The sequence below is a fragment of the Protomyctophum parallelum genome (genome assembly GCF_964188405.1).
Source record: "Protomyctophum parallelum genome assembly, chromosome: 18".
Taxonomy (NCBI): Eukaryota; Metazoa; Chordata; class Actinopteri; order Myctophiformes; family Myctophidae; genus Protomyctophum; species Protomyctophum parallelum.
Window position 1 is genome coordinate 25,036,283 of NC_139716.1, and position 6,101 is coordinate 25,042,383.

Consider the following 6,101-nt stretch of genomic DNA (forward strand, 5'->3'; position numbering starts at 1 on the left):
GAGGTGTCATGCTGTGCTCGCATAAATCTGTGTGAGTCGACAGGAAACGGGGAGAGAGATTGGGGGGGAGACACGCAGCAAAGTTCGTCGGGATTGGGACTTGAACCCGTGACACACTGTCAGGCTTACCAGCCCAAGATGCATGGACCACTAGGCCGGCCAAACTTTTTCTCTTTATTTTTTTTCTATGGGGACTATTTGCCAAATAGCAGATCTGAAGTTTTTAACTTCAGAAGTTTTGAACTTCCGATCTGTGACAGTGAGCTTGGAGATCGGCTATTCCTGGGGAAGAAATACAGACCCAAAAGTCAAGTTTACCCAGTTTTGAGGGTCCATCCATCCATTTTATCTGTAGTCTGGTCGCGGGGGCAACAGCTCCACCAGAGTGCTCCAGACTTCCATCTCCAGAGCAACATTAGTGACTTCCTCCTGGGGGATTCCGAGACGTTCCAAGGCCAGTGAGTCGATGTTTCCTCCAACTGCGCCTTGGTCTGCCCCGGGGTCTCCTCCCAGTGGGACGTGCGTCGAGGACCTCCCTAGGGAGACGGCCGAGAGGCATCTCACCAGATGCCCGAACCACCTAAGCTGGCTCCTTTCCAGGTGAAGGAGCAGCGGTTCTACTCTCGTGTGACTGAACTTCTCACCCTATCTCTAAGTGAGATGCCAGCCACCCTTCGAAGAAAACTCATTTCGGCCGATTGTATTCGCGACCTTTCTTTCAGTCATGACCCACACTACATGACCATAGGTGAGAGTAGGAACGAAGATTGCTCGGTAAACAGAGAGCTTTGCCTTCTGGCTCAACTCTCTTTTCGTCACAACAGTGCGGTACAGCGACTGCAATACCACTCCTGCCGCTCCGATTCTCCGGCTGATCTCCTTCTCCGTCCTCCCCTCACTCGTGAACAAGACCCCGAGATACTTTAACTCCTTCACCTAGTGTAATGCCTCATTCCCTACCCGGACTGCACAATCCACCGGTTTCCTGCTGAGAACCATGGCCTCAGATTTGGAGACGCTGATCCTCATCCCAGCCACCGTACACTCGGCTGTGAAGCGGTCCAGTGAGAGCTGAGCTGAGGTGACACTGAGCTGAGGTACTGAGTTTTGAGGTGACAATCCAACAACATACAGTACATTTACACTATGAAGCCATCTATGAAAATGATTAATCTGCAACAGTGGGGATCCTTGCTTCATCTCTGTTAAGCGGTCCCTGCCTGGCCTGAAAGACCCCTGGTTCACCATATATACTGTACACAGTGTATAGAGCGTCGCAGTCCCGCCCCCTACCAGGGCCCAGGAAATGATTCCCTGTTCATTTTCCTCATAGACATTTCAAAAAGTATTTATTTAAAGACCTTTTAAGCCTCGCACAAAGTCATGACAACTAACCACAATTTCCAGGCCGAACAAATAATTAGAAAGAAGAAAACGGCAGGTTACAACACTTTTTTGTTGTTTTTCTTCTTTGTAATCATTTGTTCGGCCCAAAATGTTGTTTGTGTTTGTTGTTTATTCATCACAACTCCAGTTGGCTTTGTCCGCGGCGTATTTAAATAAATACTTTTTGAAAAGCCTATGGAGAAAATGAACAGGAAATTCACTTCTGGGTCTCATGTCGTCATGAAAGGGGGCGGGCACTTCTCTCTGCCTGTACAGACGGCTTGATTGATTTATAAACCGCTTGGGTTTACGTACATAATAGGGCATTAAGCAACTAGTCGACTAGTAAATCCACTAGTCAACCATGTTGGTACTAGTTGACTAGTTGATAAGAAAAAAAGTTTTTTTCTTTTTTTCCTCCCCCTATTTTGTAGGATCAGGTAGATTCTAGTAATAGTCACCAATGTACACTTTTTAAATGTACAAATATTTAGTTAAACAACTAGTCGACTAGTAAAAATGACTAGAAGTGAATGCCCTAGTACATAACAACGCTGAGCTTCTTCCAGGGGACGTGATTCATAGAGGAAATAAAACGGCCCAAATCTAAGTCTTTATTAATGCTGAAACTGGATGCTCTTTTGAAATCGGTCATTTACGCCGGGACAGATTCGATCGAATTGAAGCCTTCCGAAATGCATGGCAACAACAACACCACACAAAAGCCACGTGTATAAAACCCATTTATTGACACAATCAAAATCTGTACACATACATCATGTACTGTACATGCAAAGGCATTTTCTCTTCACTGTGCTTTGCAGATGAGCTCCCTGCGGCCATGCTTGCTCTTTTCAGACATGTTTCAAGTTTTGACTAGAGCCCGACCAACATATCGGTATTATTTGACGTTGTGACATCGGTGTCGGCAATTTATTATGCAGCCAATGTGTCCCGATTTTGAACCACTATATTCAACCCTGGTGTCTCTATTTTGTGCAAGTCATAGACAAATATCCTAGGGTTTCAAAAGTCAATCCAATAGGCTCAAGGTGTTGCAATTGCATTAACTTTTTTATATTTTATATTTGCGTGTTTTGCTTAAGTTAAATGTCACTTTCACATATTAATTGTGAAAGTTTATGCTTATACAAAATGTATAATCAAATGGCTTTTGTTTTCGGTGGTCAGACTCAGGACTCCAAAGTCAGGATCTGCATCGGAAACAAACATCTGGCATGGGTCTGGCTCTATTTGACACATCAACGACCGTTTGGGACCACACGACATGAAGCATTTCAGCTCAACAGGGTCACGTAAGGCCATCTAAAAAAATAGCAATAACTACAATGGTCCAAAAACTAGCATCTAACATCTTAACAATTCAAGCTATTGAAGACCCTGCATTGACCTAGCTAGCTTAAAAACAAAAGGCTATGCAACGGAACAGGCTGTCATCATTGACTGATGAAAAAGGTCCCATCATGGTAGGGTTGCTGTGACCTCTCCCTTGACCTATAGGCTGCCGTGCCTCCTGCCATGAATCAACTCATGGTAATCGCGTGATTTATTGCTCCATTCCAGACAATTGGCGATACACACACACACGTGCGCCATTTTGGAAAGAACTTGGGCCCCCTTCCCTACTTCCTTCACAGGTGTTACCGATGATACTAATCAAGGCTCCGTTCCATTCTGGTCAAACACTAGAGTCAGGTTGCTGTTGCTATTGTGCATGTTGGCTCACTGGAAACACTCTGCCAAGTGGTTCTCAAAGTGTCCTTGAGGGGATTCCAAATGGCCCTGTACGGGTGTGTAACGCTTGAGTGTGTACACTCTTGAGTTATGGGAGTCCTTGAAATTAAAGTTTGAGAACCACTGCACACTAAATATTAGACTTGCCTTAATTAGTATCATCAGTAACACCTGTTACCGAGTGAAGGAAGTAGGGAAGTGGCCCGGAAGTAGGAAGAGTCATTCTGTGTTCGTTCCATAGAGCCCATTATTTGCCCAAAGCAGCCCGTTTTGGTCCCGTTAGGCCAAACATGCACAGTCGCACAACAATGTCGCAGACCAAAAATAGCAGATGTACAAGCTCATGAACGCAAAAGCTTGTTTCTAGGTAGACTATTTTCGGCGTGCGAAGTATGTAAGCATATTGGGCTTACGTTTCCAACAGTCTGTTATTCTCCTATTTACAGAGAGCTCATAATGTGTTTATTCTCCTATTTACAGATAGCTCAAAATCATGTGTCACTTGTACAAAGTGTGACACTATTTGTACACACAGTCAATAATTAAATCAAAAGTAAGGGAGAGGGGGGGAAAGTACATTTGTTACAAAGTTGAACGGGTGTCATTTTAAAATTTCTTCATAATGTTATTTAATATTAATGTAAAAAATACTTCTTCCTATAAATAACCATACATTTAACATTTTCAGACTTTTCCATTGGCTAGTTGGCACACACAGCTGGCAGCTTCAAAGACATGAATCCTCCGTCCATGACAAGCAATTTGGCCATCATTCCGTTTTTAGAGCACAATTACACTTGAGTCACACGAGATGTGAATCTAACGGTCTGTGTTAGTGTGAAACGGCACAAAGCAGAGTGGTTATAATAGTTGCACATTTCATTCATCACTAGGAGGAGGAACAATGGAGCATTTGTCAAGGGCTAACAGCAACGGCACTGTCACAAAACTGCACAAACGTATACGAATCAACATGCTGCCCACTTCTTGTTCAATAGCAAAGTCAAGACGTAATCATTAATTTTCAGTCCCAGGCAGTCAAAAGTCGCTATGCTACTGTACCTGTCAAAACAGAATGTAACACAGACCCGCTAAAAAACAGGCCTGAATTCCAATCCGTCGTTTCAATAGAAAAGTGAAGATGTACTGTTAATACTTTTCAGTGCTAAGACAGCCAAACGTTACGAAGATACCCAGAGGGACGTGCAGAGAATGTTAGAGAGGCAGGGGCTGAAATTCCCTAAAAAGGGCACTTTTGACCAAAAATATCAAACAGCGGATCTACAAGCACTAGATGCGATGCGATTTCCGGGGCGTGAACCCGCACTCTTTAGCTACTGAAGATGCGGCGTACGACATGGATTTTCTACGCAGATGACAAATTCTTTCAACACAAAAGTTCAGGAGAGTTTTTTTTTTACAGACAAGTAAAAGGGCAGGAGCTCAAGCCCCCTTTGATGTCTAATTGTCTATTTGTGCACGTGCCTGAAGATACCTGACTAAACGGAATGAAACACATACATACCTAAAAGCAGGTAAATAAAGGCCTGATTTGGAAGGCCTCACTCACACTGTTGCAACATGCATACATTTGTCTTGCGTCTCCAATGCATTTCCAATGGAAGTCACATGGTTTGACAAAACATTTGTTTGATGGCTGTGTTGTGCCCCCCTCCCCCGCATCAAACAAAAAAAAATTGTCAAACCATGTGACTTACTTCCATTAGAAATGCATTGGGGGCCATTAATCACGGACAAGACACAAGACAAATGTTGTATGCATGTTGCAACAGTGTGAGTGAGCCAGTGAGGCCGAACCGGACAATTCCTATGAAGCCGGTGGCTTCCTGTTCTAAGACCAACCCTACTGTTTATGTGAGGTCATAATAATAATCCACCACAATCAACAGAATTCAGTGAGGTTCGTTGGAGTGAACTTCACAGACCAATCTGTAACATTTCGCTGACAGATTCATGCGTTTGTGGCACATGAATCTGTCACGTTATTTGCAGTAGAGCTTTAGGGACTGTTAAGATTTTGCTCTAATTCGTCTAAAAGCGCCACATTTAGATATAGCCCAACCTCATCACATTTGTGATGACGGCTATGGACGTTTTTTTTGCCAAAGGAGTGTTTTTCGTGCAAAACTAATGATTGGAATGGATTCAGAATCATGAAAAACCCCTAGTTTGACACATCACATGCTACTTAAAGCATAATGAAATTTAGATTTTCTTTTTCCGACTACCTTTTTTCACTGACGAAAGACTAAATGGAAACTAAATAAAAACTAAGCTATGATGACTAAATATACTGACAATTTCGTCAACAAATAAAAAGTAGACTAAAATGTTAGGAAGGGACTAGTGGACAAGAGATCCAGTATAAGTCATTTTACAACATTGGTTGCATGCTGAAAATAGCCGATCTACAAGTTCACAACGCGTCACGCTGAGATTGTAGATCGGCTAATTTCAGCAAGTGTAACATCAGCCATTACGGCTGCATCAAGGCCCGCCAAAATACATTTTAATTGACTAAATCAACTGTAGATTTAGTCGATTAAAATCTTATATTTAGTCCACTAAAACTAGACTAACACTAAATCTTGTGTTTGTGACTAAAATGTCACAAACTATATGAAAACTATTCAAAACTGCCTTAACTGCCTTAAACTAAAATATTTTTTTGCTGCCAAAAACAACACTGCAATAGAGCATGCCCTGGGCTACATCTTTGGCAAACTTGGTGCTTTTAGACGAATTAGCACGAAATATCTCTATAGACTACTCCACATCCTCCACTAGTAGTGGAGATTCTGGAGAAGAGAGAAGCTGAAATAAACTGAACATTTATGGCCAGCAGGGGGCAGCCCTAGAGCAAGATATTATTTCGGGGGAAAGAGTTTGGAATGTGATGCTTTCCTGATGTTGTTGGTCAACAGCCCAAGGCAGTGTTT